Source organism: Aethalodelphis obliquidens, unplaced genomic scaffold (genome assembly GCF_003676395.1).
Source record: "Aethalodelphis obliquidens isolate GAN/ISIS:26980383/991018 unplaced genomic scaffold, ASM367639v1 scaffold46, whole genome shotgun sequence".
In the NCBI taxonomy this organism is placed as follows: domain Eukaryota; kingdom Metazoa; phylum Chordata; class Mammalia; order Artiodactyla; family Delphinidae; genus Aethalodelphis; species Aethalodelphis obliquidens.
The window spans coordinates 4,048,208-4,063,860 of NW_020837990.1; the positions used below are offsets into that span (position 1 = coordinate 4,048,208).

Here is a 15,653-nt window from a genome sequence, read left to right on the forward strand (position 1 = left end):
TTCCCAGCCGCGTCACTCACAAGCTGAGCTCAGTGGGGCTCCTAGGCCGCGGCTGGGAAGGGACGCTCCCTGCTCTGCGCCCACGGTGGCCCTGCCACCAGTACAACTGCCAGGCGCCTTTCATCTCTGCGCTGGGCACTCGGCACCGAAGTTTTGCCAGTCCAACTGCAAGTTTAGTGATATTGGATTCACACTAGGACAGCCGGGACAGGCCCAATTAGCACAGAGGCCTCTAGCCTGGTGCAGACAAAATGTCAGGCCCCAGAGGGGGGTGGGCAGATTGCCTCTGAGGGCACGGCATCCCCCCTCTCCTAGCAAAAGGCCAGCTCCCCAGCCGCGCAGCATGGGGGACGCCGGGAGGAAAAGGTGGCTGGAGCTGTTAATACAAACAGCGGTGGCCTGGCAGGGAAACTTTCTGCCTCGGAGGACAATTGGAGGGGGCAGGAAGGACGCTGGCCTTAATTCACACCTGCTTGAGGCGCTCTGGCCTTCTCTGCTTGGGGAGAGTCGATGGGCCAGAGGCCTGAGTACATAACCAGGCGCACACGTGGCCCAGAAGGAAGATGCAGGGAAGCTGAGAGGGCATGAGGAGGGCAGCTGAGGAGCAGCTGCAAAGCAAAAAACGTAACACCGGCAACAGTAGGAATAACAAGGGCTACCGTGTTTGGAAGGTGCATGTATTCTGGAGCAACCGGGCCCTATATAGTTTTTCTTTTATTTCATTTAATCCTCAAACAACCCTATAGAGGTAGATACTGCTACTGTCCCCACTTTTCATATGAAGAAACAGAAGCTCAGATAGGAAGGAGACTTGTCCAAGGCCACACAGATATTCAGTGGTATAGACAGGATTCAAACTCAGATCATCAACCACCGCCCTGCACCAGTTTTGTTCTCACCACGTGTTTCCCTTCACCTTCCCCACCTCTCCAAAGCTTCCCGATCCTTCAAGGCCCAGCGCTAGGCCACCTCCTCCATGTTGCCCTCCTTGACTGCACCAGGCTTTCCCAAGCTCACTCAAATGGCTATGCTACTCCCATCGGTGCCTGCATGCCTGCTTTTACCGCCCAGTTCAATGGCTATATCATCTTCCTGACTAGTTGGTGAGTTCTAAGAGGGCAGGAGACATGTTATTCATCCTCAGTGTTCTAGCATATCGTAAGGCTTACACAGCTTGCTTAATAAATATTTAAGAAAGAAGGAAGGGATGGAGGGAAGAATAGATCTTTCCCTGAAACCCTCTTTACTTCACATTTATTTTTCATGGTCTAGAAAAAACAGAGAGAACTGAGCATGGGGTTCTCACCCTCTCCGGAGAAGTCTTCCACCCCAAGAGCTGATGAGACGGCCAAGGCCTCAGGACCCACCCAGGTGCCATGCGGTGGCCTTCCTCAGGCCTCCTTGAAGCTGATCACCTCTCTCCTCCTCTTCCATCCATTGGTGAAACGGACCAGAACCCCTGAGGAGCAGCTGATGACCTTTACGTCATCCTGGGCTTCCGCCTTCACGAGCCCCTCTCTACACGGCCACATGCTGTCAGGAGGACCCCTGGGAACACAGTTCCTGGCTTCAGAGAATCCACAATCCCCAAAGGGTGCTCTTACTCAAAGGGGCATGTGGCTCAGAGAGGCCCCAGCGAACACCAAAGAAACAGACTTTCAAGAGTCAGATTCCTTAGTTCTACCAGGAAAAGGCAGCTAAGAAGCAGTGGGTGGTTTGGGGGGTGGTCTGGTGCCGTGAGCTGAAGATACATTTCTGGGGCAAAACTCAGAGCCTCCTCCACGCAGGGAAGAGGTCAGCACCCAGAGATGTCGGAGGAAGGGCTGGGTGATGAGGACAGAGCCTGCTCAGCCTCCCTCCACCCACCAGCCGGCCAAGCCTCTGAGACTCTCCCCACACTTGAGCCATCTTTGCAGCACCCCTCCATGGAGCGTGCCCTCATTCCTAGCGCTCCTTTAGCACCCCTACCACAGGCCCCCAAGGCTACATGCTGATAATGGCCCTTTGCACTTTCCAAAGGACCCTCACGCACTTTGCCTCTGACCACCTCCGTCGGGAGCACTCTCAGGCCCATTTTACAGATAAGGAGACTGAGGCCCAGGGGAATTAAGGGGAACCGCAAATTGTTGGCAGCGCACAGGCTCAGGAGTTGTCTTCGGAGTGTGCCTCGGTCATAACATGTGTTATGACCTGAAGAATGATCCCACGCTGGAACTGGGCAGTGTGCGGCCAGATGGCGACGGCTCTCCAGGGACCCTCTCTGCTCGGCCAGGCCCTCGTGCGCAGCTCCAGCAGATGCCTCCAAGCTCCAAGCTCATGCTGCCCATGGCCCGGCGACCAAGGCCGCAGCAGCTGTGCTGACAGCTTTGCTTCAGCAGCGCCCACCCTTGGGGACAGGTGGTCTTTCTCCCCAGGAGGTGACTCAGCCTTCGGGAGCTGCCAGGCAGCTCCGGGCTGCATGTGGTGAATCATTAAAGGATGAACAAGGCCTCGGTTACACAAGGGAAGCAGGAGGTAGAGACAGGAGGGAGGAGGCTCGCGCTGCTGGTCCTGCAGGTCCCATTCCGTCTCCCAGGCTGGCTCAGGAGGCTCTGGGAGGCACAGGATGGAGTAGGGAAGGGGAGGGGAGAAGAGGGAAGTCCAGGACCGGAAGGGACTAGCGGAGCCGCATCCGCCCCATTGCAGAGAGGCCCACGGAGATGCAAGGACAGCGACCGAGTTCATGCAGCCAGTGTCAGGCAGAGGCAGGATGAGAACCCAGGCTTAGGACTCCCCGCCTGGGCTCTCCCTGCACCATACTGTGCGGCTTCTCCTTCGGGGAACACCAGGCGAGTGAAGGCTCCCCTCAAAATCCAGTTTGGGGACTCATGGTGAGTGTTGTATTTTCTTACAAATAAAAGACTGGATCAACTTGGGTTCCATGATATTCATTCACCAACCAACTTCAGTGAATATTAGTGAAATACCTACTACGTGCTATCCCTGGGGATTCCACAGTAAAGTGAACACTGGACCACCCAAGCCCAGATGCACCCCCGGTACCGACCCAGGGATTCCCAAGGCAACTTCAGCACAGACAGGGCCAGGCTTCACCTCCACCTGGCCCGTTTCTCCCAGGTGCCACCGACCAGTGTGCCCTGGGCCTTGGGCAGTGGAGGAGACCCTTGAGCCTCCAGGTGTCAGCTAGTACATCAGGAACTGTCATGGTCTCCCCTGCTGGGGCTGGCTCTCTGTCAATCATGTCAGGCAGATGCCTCTTCAGAGCAGACCACGAGGCAAACGTTCTAGTTTCTTTGGTCCTAGAAGTTCTGGTTATGTGACTCTACCATCCTGATGAGCCCTGGACACGTAGGAACAGGCGGGAAGTGCAGCAAGAGGGTTTCCAGACCATGTGGGTCCAAAGCAATGAATGGGCAGCAGCTTTGGAGTCCTTGAGATTTGATCCAAATGGGGGTTCAGACAGAGGGATGGACTTGGTGAGCTCTGGGGATCTCTAGGGGCCCAGTGTTCCCTGGGGAAAGCCTGGATCAAGGTGAGCTCGAGAAGTGAGTGTACCTAGAAGTAGTGTTAGTCTGGCCATGGGAAGATGGTAAGGCCATAGGATACAGGGTCCTAGAAGCACCACCCTGTGTGGCCTTGAAACAGCACAGCTTCCCCACTCCCACCCCAACTCACAAAAGAGATGTCACTCTCTCCTCCAAGGGCAAGGGGAACTCATTAGCTTCCTTCCAAGAAAGTGTCTACGTCAAATCAATGAAAGCAAGTAAAATGACTTCCAGTTCTTCCCGGCGTCTAATCGGAGTCCCTTGAACCCATTCTCCATTCCCTGCTCTCCGTTCCCCTGGTGGCAGTCTTGCTTCATCTGTCACCAGCACACAGGGGAGGGAACTAAAGTCCTCCTTTCGTGGGCTGCCAGTAGCCCTCTAGATCAGTAACAGCTGTAACGACTCAAAGAGAAACACATCATGTTTTTATGTGATTCCCCAAACGAATTCTCTTTTTTTAAAATTAATTAATTTGTTTATTTTTGGCTGCTTTGGGTCTTCGTTGCTGCGCACGGGCTTTCTCTAGTTGTGGCGAGCGGGGGCTACTTTTCCTTGCGGTGCGCAGGCTTCTCATTGCAGTGGCTTCTCTTGTTGCAGAGCACGGGCTTTAGGCGCGCGGGCTTCAGTAGTTGTGGCTCATGGGCTTCAGTAGCTGTGGCTCGTGGGCTCTAGAGTGCAGGCTCAGTAGTTGTGGCGCACGGGCTTAGTTGCGCCACAGCATGTGGGATCTTCCCGGACCAGGGCTCGAACCTGTGTTCCCTGCATTGGCAGGCGGATTCTTAACCACTGCACCGCCAGGGAAGCCCAATGAGTTCTTTTTGAAAGCATCTTTGTTGGGGAGCACTTTGAAATAATTAAAGTCGTCCGTCAAATGATCCTGGAGATCTCTTGCTATGAAAAGCCTTTAATTTTATCCTCCTTAATGTAATTCTATCCCAGCAGATGAACTCGGCTTTTTATATTTCTTCAAATACCGTGTCAGGGCCTTTAATCAGAGGTAGAATCTGAACGGAAGAGGGCTCAGGCAGTCCCTGTGCACCGGTGCCTGCGGCAGGGCAGCGGCAGCCACCATCCATACCTCCCCACACCCCCACAGGCCGCTTTCTCCACCGCTGACGAATCGGTTCCACCTGGAGGTGCTGATTCACCCATCCATCCACCCACCCTCCCACCAAACACACCGTTTCTTCCATAACCCTGGCTCTCTGTTTGGAACAGAAGGATGAGGAGATAAGGAAACACAAGCCAGATAGCACTTCTGTCCACTGAAACTCAGGCCAAAATGTGGCCTCTACCAGACAGATGGAGCTGTGTCTGTTAAAGGGGGAGATAGAAGGACCTAGAGAGAAAGCGCAGCTGAAGAGCTGACCAGTCAGCATCGCCAATGCTAGTGATAAGAGGCAATGATACTGGAACCTCCCAGTGGTTAAGAATCCACCTCCCAGTGGTTAAGAATCCACCTTCCGATGCAGGGGATGCAGGTTCCATCCGTGGTCAGGGAACTAAGATCCCACATGCCTCGAGGCAACTAAGCGCACACGCCCCAACGAAAGACCCCACGTGCCGCAACTAAGACCCGATGCAGCCAAAATAAATAAATAAATACATACATACACACAAATTTTAAAAAAAGAATACACCATTCATGTGTAATCTATTAAAAAAAATAGGCAATGATACTGAATCCCTAACCTAAAATGAGGCACAGAGTCTGTTCATAATTTCCGTACTGCTTCTGCAGATCAGGCCCCTTTCTCGCTCAGCCTCCCCTGGCCCTTCTTCCCTCCCTGCCTTGGCTGACCACACCATGAAATTAAAATCTATTTTTAAATATTTGTTTACAGGGCAGCTTCATGACTGCTAGTCTTTAACTTTAATACGAGCGCATCTCATCTTTTCCAGGTCTCTCTTCAATGCCCACCACTGCCCTTCCCCCTGGATAACCAGATACACGAAGTGGTCTTCATTTAGGTGTGGTTTCCTGAGCTTTCTTTCTGGGGCAGCAGGTGGGGAGAGGGGCTGGACGGGGCCAGGGAGGTGGGAGCTGGTTCACAGTCCTGGAAGGAAGAAACAAGGGTCTGCACTGATGGATAAGGAGGAAGGATTGAGCTGTGAGCAATTCCCAACGCACCCCCAAAATGCAAACACTCTGGGGAGGGTAGGAGATCAAGGGTCCGTCAGTCTTAAATGATGTCCTGTGAAGGACTTCACCCAGGTTGCTTTCTCCCTCTGTGACAGCTGGTTCCAGAGAGGGTTCAAAGAAGCTGGGGCGGCCGGCACTGTGAGATGAGCAGGACAAGCCCTCCAGAAGCACCTGTGGGCTATTTAGCAGAGCCTTATAGGGTCTGCATCCTGGGTGTGAGGATGCGGATGGGGCAGCCGCCAAAGGCAAAGTCCGCTAGAGCCTGGCCTGGAGCCCAGCTTGGCACGTGGTTACAGGTGAGGGGCTGCAGCGGAGGCAACCACGCTGCCCAAAGATTTCTGTCCCGTAGGGTCCCAGGTTGATGTCCACAGAAAGGACTGAGCAGCCAGTTCTTGGGCTCTCTGTTGGCGATGCCCCCTGAGAACCACCAAGGGGCCCTCAGGAGCCACTGATGAAAGGCTGAAGCGGCACATTGAGATGTTTGGATTTCAGCATAATTACTGCGATAACAATTTAATCATTTAAAAACACTATCTTGTGCTGCTCTAATGAAGAGAGAGGCTCTTTTCCATATTGTTTGTGCCATCTGTGAACAATTTTCACATTAGCCTCTTAGAATGGCAAAGCAGAAGACTGACAGTGATGTAGAGGGGCAGAGCAGGGGCGGGGAGGGGAGAGAACATGGGATGGGGTAAGAGAGCGATCAAGCCCAGCGTGGAATCAGGGCCCCAGGGCAGGGTGGGGGCTGAAGTGTGAAGTGCGACCCTCTGTAAGCAGACCCCGTCCTGGGGCCACGGGAAAGACAGTGGATGGAGATGTGGCCCTGCTCTGAGGGTACTTCACATTCAGATGGGAAGAAAGTTCCTAAATTTGTGGGGACGGTAAGGAAAAGCAGAAGAACCCAGCACAGTGGTTTTCAAACTGTCGGTGGCAATCCGTAAGTAGGTCCCTGGTATTAATCAAGTAGATTGCAATCAGTAAACTTTTTAATGAAATAGAATAGAATGGACAATATCAAAGAAATATCATTCCCTACTGAAAGAAACCAGGGGTGACCTAAAGAAATTCCAGGTAAGGAGCAAGGAATACACAAGGTAAGCCTGCAACATCTTGTGCTAAAGAGCAAGGAACTGCCCCTAGACTAGTGGGGCCTAATGAACAAGGGGCTGCCTTAAAGGGGCTCCCACTTGGCCAATGATGGGACAATCTGAGCTTCAGAAGGAATAATGATGGTAACTGATGGGAACTCACTGAGAGTGTAAACATTCACCAGTAATTGTAGTAGATGATGGTGGCTCCCCTCAAACATAGGTTCCCGTCCTGATCCTTGGAACCTATGAGTACTACCTTATATGGCAAGCTTATATGGCAAATGGTGTGATTCAGTTAAAGATCTTGAGAGGAGGGCTTGTCCTGGACTATCAGGTGGGTCCTGGAGGTAACCATATGTATCTCTATAAGATAGACGCAGAGAGCAGAAGGGACACAGAGGGGCAATGTGAAGATGGAGGCAGAGACTGGACTGATGCAGCCAAAAGCCAAGGATGGCCAGAAGCCACTGGAAGAGGCATAGAACAGATTCTCCCCTAGAGCCTTCAAGGTAACTCTGCTCTGTCAGCAGAGTTACCTTGATTTCAAACTTCTAGCCTCCATTCGGACAATACTACAAAGCTACAGTAATCATAACAGTGTGGTAATGGCACAAAAACAGATATATGGATCAATGGAACAGAATAGACAGCCCAGAAATAAACCCATACACCTAGAGTCAATTAATCTTCGACAAAGGAGGCAAGAATATACAATGGAGAAAAGACAGTCTCTTCAGCAAGTGGTGCTGGGAAAGCTGGACAGCTGCATGTAAATCAGTCAAGTTAGAACACACCTTCACACTATACACAAAAATAAACTCAAAATGGCTTAAAGACTTAAATATAAGACATGACTCCATAAAACTCCTGGAAGAGAACATAGGCAAAACATTCTCTGACGTAAATCCTACCAATGTTTTCTGAGGTCAGTCTCTCAAGGCAATAGAAGTAAAAGCAAAAATAAACAAATGGGACCTAATCAAACTTACAAGCTTTTGTACAGCAAAGGAAACCATAAACAAAATGAAAAGACAACCTACGAACTGGGATAAAATATTTGTAAATGATCCAACCGACAAGGGATTAATTTCCAAAATAAACAAACAGCTCATACACCTCAACAACAAAAAAACAAACAACCCAATCTAAAAATGGGCAAAAGACCTAAATGGACATTTCTCCAAAGAAGACATCCAGATGGCCAACAGGCACACAAAAAGGTGCTTAACATCACTAATTATTAGAGAAATGCAAATCAAAACTACAATGAGGTATCACCTCACACCAGTCAGAATGGCCATCATCAAAAAATCTACATATAACCAACGCTGGAGAGGGTGTGGAGAAAAGGGAACCCTCCTACACTGTTGGTGGGAATGTAAATTGGTGCAGCCACTGTGGAGAACAGTATGGAGGTTCCTCAAAAAACTAAAAATGGAGTTGCCATATGATCCAGCAATCCCACTCCTGGGCATATAGCCAGAGAAAATAGTAATTCAAAAAGATACACGCACCCCTATGTTCATGGCAGCACTATTCACAATAGCCAAGCCGTGGAAACAACCTAAATGTCCATCAAACAGATGAACGGATAAAGAAGATACAGTACATATATACAATGGAATACTGCTCAGCCATAAAAAAGGTGAAACAATGCCATTTGCAGCAACATGGATGGACCTAGAGATGATCATACTAAGTGAAGTAAGTCAGACAGAGAAAGACAAATAGCATACCATATCACTTATACGTGGAATCTAAAATATGACACAAATGAACTTATCTACAAAACAGAAACAGACTCACAGACATAGAGAACAGACCTGTGGTTGCCGAGGAGGAGGGGGTTGAGGGAGGGATAGACTGGGAGTCTGGGATTAGCAGATGCAAACTAATATATGTAGAACAGATAAACAACAAGGTCCTATCCTACTGTATAGCACAGGGAACTATATTCAATATCCTGTAATAAACCATAATGGAAAAGAATATGAAAAAGAAAGCATATATATGTATAACTGAACCACTTTGCTGTACACCAGAAATTAACACAACATTGTAAATCAACTATACTTCAATAAAACAAATTTAAAAAGAAACAAACAAACAAACAAACTGGCCTCCAGAACTGTGACAGAACAAGCTTCTGCTGTGTTAAGCCCCCCAGTTTGTGGTCCTTTTTAACGGCAGCCAGAGGAAACGGATACAATAATGATACCCAAGAAAGAGAAAGCCAAAAGCAATGAAAATAGGAACTGTCGGAGCACAGAGCACACAGCATTTCAGTTTGTATACACATATCTCTGGGTAATCTGGGTTGGGCTCTGACGTGTATTTCTTGCTGTGCATCGTGGTCAAAAGATTGAAAAACTCTGGCCCAGTGCTTGAGCGCATGGGCTCTGGAATCAAGCAGCCCAGATAAGCAACTCACTTCTGCCCTCTTCAGACCATGTGGCCTGGGGCAGGTCACTCACCCTCTTGGAGCCTCCGGTCCTCATCTGTACAATGGGATTGCTGTGGGGATACGTGAAATAATGCACCTGCCATAGAACCTAAGGTGCCCTGCGTCCTCAAGAAATGCTAGCTGCTGCGGATTTGTTGTTATGGTTACTACTACTACTAAAAATAGTAATAAAAGATATACGTGAAGACAAGCACAAGCTCTACCCCATGCCCATGGAGACTGTTACAAAGGCTCTTCGTCCTGACGCTCCAGCTGAGAAGCCTCGAGGGGTGGCAGAATCAGAGTGTGTCAGAACTGACCCAAATCATGCAATCAAGTCCCTCCACTTCAGAGAGGAGGAAACTGAGGCCCAAGAAGAACACTGACTTTGCCCAGGTTACGTAGTTAGTAAATGACCAAGATGGGGCTAGAACTCAGTCTCTGAATTCCCGATCAGAGGCAGAGGCACGCTATCCCGACTCCCCTTAACCTTCCATTTGCCCCTCAGCCACTCCTGCTGGCCTCCTTCCAGCTCAAGCCTTCATGCCACCACCAGGGTCCCAGGGGAGGCTCCTCATGTCCACCCCCCAGGAAATCCCTTAGATGCAACGTCCATTGGTCATCCAGGAGAGGGTTTCTGTGCCATCTGAGCTTTCTTTGCACTGAACAAGCTCACAATATCCTATGATTACCGGTTGAAATGATTCCCATATTTCTCCCTGACAGCTCCAAGTGCCTGATGCCCTGATCCTGTTCTAGCAGGAGGGCCTACAGGCCTCCAAGCAGCCAGCTGATCAGCGACAAGAAAACGGCACAGTGAGAAAGGTTTCACCGGGGAGAGCGTTCCCAGGATCTCCTGCCAGCCCTCCAGACCCCCCGTACCCTGAAGCCTTCCTGCCCTCACCCAGGACTCAGAGCAATCGAGTTCCTTTCCCAGTGGACAGGGGCTTTGGGCTGGGCAGCATATAGACTACTCCATGGCATCTCTCAGCCAAAGAGAATTCAGCTGATCTGGAGAAACAGGGAAAAGGTTTCTCCTTGTTCTCAGCACTGAGCCACCCAGCCCTGAAATAAGGGCTGAGGATATACAGGGTTCAGAGTCAGGCAGACTTGGATCGGAACGAGAGCTTTTCCACTGACTGGCTGTGTGATCCTGGGCAAGTGACCAAGCTGTTCTCTGAGCCTCATCTGTAAAAAAGGGGTAATGATGTCGACCTCTTTGGACTGTTTTAAGGATTAAAAGAGATCATGTTTGTAAAGGGCTTAGCACAATGCCTGGCACATCATGTATGTCCCATAAATGGGGGCTGGGAGGAGCAGAAGACACAGTAGTGGTGGTGGCGGCAGTGAGCAGTAATAGTACTATTATAGTATCTGGCACATGACTGGAGCTAAATAGATGTTTATTAAAAACACTAAACAAGAAATTTTCCACCGGGCTGTGAACATCTGCATTAAAAGCTTTCCCCATCTATGAACGTTTATTCCTTTTAATCACCTAGTCATCTAGCAATTATTTATCAAGCACTGCTATAAACTGAATGTTGGGATATGTTGGGATCCTAACCCCCAATGTGATGGTATTAGGAGGTGGGGGCCTTTGGGAGATGACTGGATCATGAGGGTGGAGCCCTCAAGATGGGATGAGTTCCATAAAAAAAGAAGCCCCAGAGAGCTCCCTTGCCCCTTCCACCCTGTGAGGTTATACCGAAAAGACAGACCAAATCTGCTGGTACCTTGATCTTTGACGTCCTAGCCTCCAGAACTGAGAGGAATAAATTCCTGTGGTTTATAAACCAGCCAATCTATGGTGTTCTGTTAGAGCAGCCCAAACGGGCTAAGATAAGCCCTAGCACTGGGAATGCAATGGAGGGCAAGGCAGACAGAGCCCCGCTCTCACAGAGCTTATCGTGGTTCTAAACCTTAACCGTCTGGGGGGTAAAAGAGTATTTTGAGAACCTGATTGAAAGTTTCAAACTCTTTCCCAGAAAGACACACATGACCACATATACATAACATTTTGCTGACATTCAGGGGGCTCAGAGAAGGTTCTCACTGAGAATATTGGTCCTAAATGAACTTACTGCTCTAGCCACAGTTACTCGCTACCGTTCCTGGACCCTCTTGGGCCAATCCAGCAGAGGACGAGGAACCCAGAGCAAAAGGCCGGTATAAACCGTCTGCTGCAGAGAGGGTCCTGGAATCGCTTGCACAGGTAATCATAGTGTGTCACAGGCTCGCTCAATGCAAGGAAAACGCAGTGGTTCATGGCCTGATGCAGAGGGGCATCTGATAAAATCTGAGCAGACCCATCCCATGTCTGAAAACTGCTTCCTTGAGGTCCTGACTTGGTTCCACATGCTGGCCTTACGTTTTCTGACCACCTTGGGAGGGGTCTGGTGCCTCTTGCGTGCCTGTCTCTAATCCTTCTACCGCCCACTCGAGGTTCTGCCTCTCTTCCTGCACAGGGGCCAGAGCTGCCCACTGTTCCTGGGTGCTTGTTACAGACCCAGCCTGACTCCCCCCAGCTCTTCCATGCTGGGCGGGGACGTGATCCTGCCATCACACCTTTCCTTGTACAGTTTCCCTAGAGAGGAACCCACTTTCACCCTCACACTCACTCTTACCCAGTAAATCCTCTGGGGAATTTTCAACCATATCCCAGTCCGTGGTACTCCCTCCTCTTCTGCATTCATCTTCCACAGATGCTGGGAACATCTGACCATGGCCGGTCTCTGCCCACAGGATCTAAGCCCCTTGAGGGAAGGGTCTCTGTCTGATTCATCTGTGAATCCCCTGGAGCTGAGCACAGAGCCTGGCACGTAGTAGGTGCTTGGGCGATGCTGTTTTCTTCTTTGGGAAAACAGACTACGGCCAGAGAGGGCTGGGGCAAGGGCAGCCTGGGAGGCTGGTGAAGAGGGGGGCGCACACTAGCTGAGCCCAGCGCCCTCAGGCTGAGGCAATGCAGGGCCGTTCTCCTAATCCATCCACCCTGGTAGAACAGCTTAGGGCCAAATCCTCTGGACCAAAGTAGCCAGCTTCCATCCGGTGAGAGAGAGGCCTGAGCACGTCTCCTTGGGGGACATCTCTGTCACAGCCAATGTGAAACAACAATCCAACAGGCTCTTCCTCAAGACCCCCTCATGAAAGCCCTGTTCTCCATCGCCGTCTTTATGACTGAGCTCCAGCTAAGCAGCTCCTAGGGATCCCTTAGTGACGGGGTTATTGGCCCAGAAGCCCAGCAGGTACAGTCCATCACGGCATGGTCCATTCCACCGGCACCTCTGCTCCTGGGGCTGGGCCAGACGCCAGCGGCTCAACTCTGGCTGTGTTCCCAGCCCCCTGTCCCACCCACCACACACAGATCTCCCCGTTCTTCCCTCTGCCCCTTATTCCCACAGAGATCCAAGGCCAGCCATGTTTTCAAGTTCCTAGGACAGGCAGGGTCCAAGGTCTCTGGGACTGTTCTAAGGATCCTGGGTGCTTGAACTGTCAGCTGGCAGACAGCTGGGACCCAAGGGAGACCGGCATCTGAAATCAGCCGTTAACCCTCTGCCGTCTCTGTAACCCAATTCCATCCTGCCTCTCCCTGACTCCTGGGATTTGGGGATTGGAAGGGATACTAGGTTCCATCCTCAGCACATGAGGAAACTAAGGCCCAGAAAAAAGACGTACAAGGACACACAGCAATTAGTGGAACTTAAATCAAGATCTCCTATTCCTACCCTGGGCTCTTCGGCCATGCGATTAAAATGAAAGTGAGCACCCGGCTAAACAGGGCCCTGGGGTCCCCTGCCCACAAGCTGTGATCATGAAGCCAGACAGCAAAGTCACTGTTCCAGGCCCTGTGGGCAGGGAGAGTGCCAGCCAGGCCCAACAGGTGGAACGTGTTCCTGAAGGTCTCCGGGAGCTCCGTGGGACAAAGAGAGTGACAAGCAGGTGCTGGCACGGCTGGGCTTCCTGGAATTGAGGGGGGGAGCTGGGTCCGGGCAGTTGTCAGGCCCTGCCAGGCAGAGACAAATTCATCAAAGGGCCAGAGGCTGGGATGTTCTTCAGAACTTGATTTAAAGGCAATTCCCATCCACCCAGGCCCAGGTCCCCCTCAATCCGTAATCCAGTTATGGAGTTACTGACGGACATTTAGACAGAATTGACCTCATTCGGGTATCTTTCCACAGAGGAGGCCCACAGGACTAGCCCACCCAACGTGTCAGCATTTTGGGAAATGCCAGTTTCCCAATAAGCAAGCGCCCAGATCCTGAGATGAGGCAGAAGAGCTGGTACAGGGCAGAGTGAAGGCCCCGGTCAGAGCTCCAAACTTGCCTCCTACCAGCTGTGTGAACTGCGGTGAATCACTTAGCCACTCTTTGCCTCCGTTGCCTCAACGGAAAAATAATTTACATTTTTTTACCCTATTTTAAAAAAAAAATTATCCTATTTCATGGGATACAGAGAGAAGCAAGATGAGGCGTGCAGGAAAAGCACTGAGTACGGTGTCTGGCGTCCCGGACACCCTCCATAAAGGACGATTTGTTTGTAGTTTTCATAAATCAGATCACTGCCTGGCTCTTCAGGAAATAAAAATTGTAGAAATGCTCCTAACCCTGGAGGGCAGCTGGCACCTCCGTGTGAGACGGTTATGGCCCCAGGAGCTGCCCATACCCAGTGGGCCAAGCACGGGTCTGGTCTGCAGGGAGATTCAGGGCGGCCAGGAGAAGCCACGGGGCCCTGCCCACCTCCCCTCACACTCTCCGACTTGAGGGCTTCCAGCCTCGGGCACATGCAGCTCACCTGAGAACTTTCTGGTCCCTGGAGCCCACGCAGCCCACGCACACAGGCAGGCCCCAAGTGTCACATACTTCGGTCAGCGGCCAACAGGATACCTTGCCCTCGGATGCTGTGCACTCTCTCCATGGTCCCCAGTGGGGCTGGGTGCCGGTTGCCCATAGTTACAACCTACTTTATTGTCTTCTTTCCCTTTGCCGTCTCGCTTCTCAGGCAAACGAGTATTTCCTGAGATCCCCTTCCAAGTAACTTGCACTTACATCTTCATCCCAGGTTGGCTTCTGGAGGAGCGAGGCTGGCCAAACCCAGGGTGCGGGCCAGCCACTGCACCAGGCGCCTGCGCTCACCACCAGCAGAGGGAAGGAGGAAGGAAGGAAGAAGGAAGCTAGCAAGGATGTGGGCGGAGCCTACTTATAAGGAGGAGGAGGGAACAGACGGGAGGGCGCACTGACTGATAACTTAAGACCAAAACCCAACTCCTAGGAGAAAACAGATTGTCAGCCACTGAGTCAAAGCAGAACAGAGTGTCTCTAAGTTCACAGATTCCCCAATTCTGGGCTACAGTAGGGCTGGCAAGTTTGCCAGAAGGATTCATCGGGCCAATTTTTAAATGTTACAAGCATCCTGAGACATTGAGGAGGGCAGCATGCAGAAAGATCACCCTGCACCAGGCTCTTATTCAAAGCTTCCCTTGGACCACACAGACGTACATTCAGAACTTAGGTACTTCTCGGCCCCAGAGCCCGGGGTCACCTTCTAACCAAGGAGAGAGCCACAGAGTCTCTGGGATAGACAGACATGGAGGGCATCTCCTCCAAGTCCCATCTGATACATTAATCCCTACCCATCACTTCTACGGCACCCTCAAGGGGAGCAGAAACAGTGCATGTACGTGCACAGACACATACAAACCAGTGTGCACACACACATTCATTCATTCTCTCTCTCGGTTGCCCTGCCCTCCTGGTCAGTTCGCCCAATGCGAATCAGCCCTACACAGATTAAGAGGATTGTTGCTTATCGAGAGCTTTGTATCTCCAAAGCTCTTACCAACACCAGCTAATTAAACAGACACAGCCCCCTTTCCCTCCGCTGTAGTGTATACAAAGTGTAAGCCGTGAATTGACAAGACCTAGGATCTAGTCCCAGGTGGGGAACATGTCACCTTGCACAAAAGACAGAGGAGTCATTATTATGGTATCCCACGCAAGAGACGGAGAAGCGGAGGGTATAAGTAGCTTGCCGGAGGTCAGTCAGCTAAGAAGTGGCTGAGCTCGGCTATAAACTTAGGTCTCTGCAACTCCAGAACCCGAGTTCCCTTAGTCACTCCTACGTACGTACAGGTGTTAGTCATCACCCTCATCATTTTCAGTCTCCAAGATGACATGCAGAGACCAACCCTTCCAGCCTGGAAGGACTGTTTATCCCGCACCCCCAGCGCTCACACATAGAGCTCTACTCACTGGGCGGGTAGCTGGTCTGAAATGGTCTTCTTCTCACGCAAACACTCCAGTTAACATCACGTGCTCAGAAGCCCTCTCCCCTCCCTGGACTCCAGGTTGTGGGCAGTCACTTCTCTTTCCCCTGGGTTCCCTGCCCCTGCCCTCCAGAGCCTGGAGCTCAGGACTCCACACGTGGGGAAAGCT

The 15,653-nt window shown here is 51.1% G+C and overlaps 1 protein-coding gene across 1 annotated transcript in view; it reads right to left on the bottom strand.

Moving 5' to 3' along the window:
• The window catches only part of GRIK4 (glutamate ionotropic receptor kainate type subunit 4), a 350,201-nt gene extending 335,837 nt beyond the window's left edge, over positions 1–14,364 (bottom strand). Inside the window, exon 1 of the mRNA XM_027081840.1 lies at positions 14,014–14,364. The gene's annotated coding sequence lies outside the window, so the exon portion shown is untranslated. The remainder of the gene's footprint in view (positions 1–14,013) is intronic.
• Positions 14,365–15,653: the final 1,289 nt, after the last annotated feature.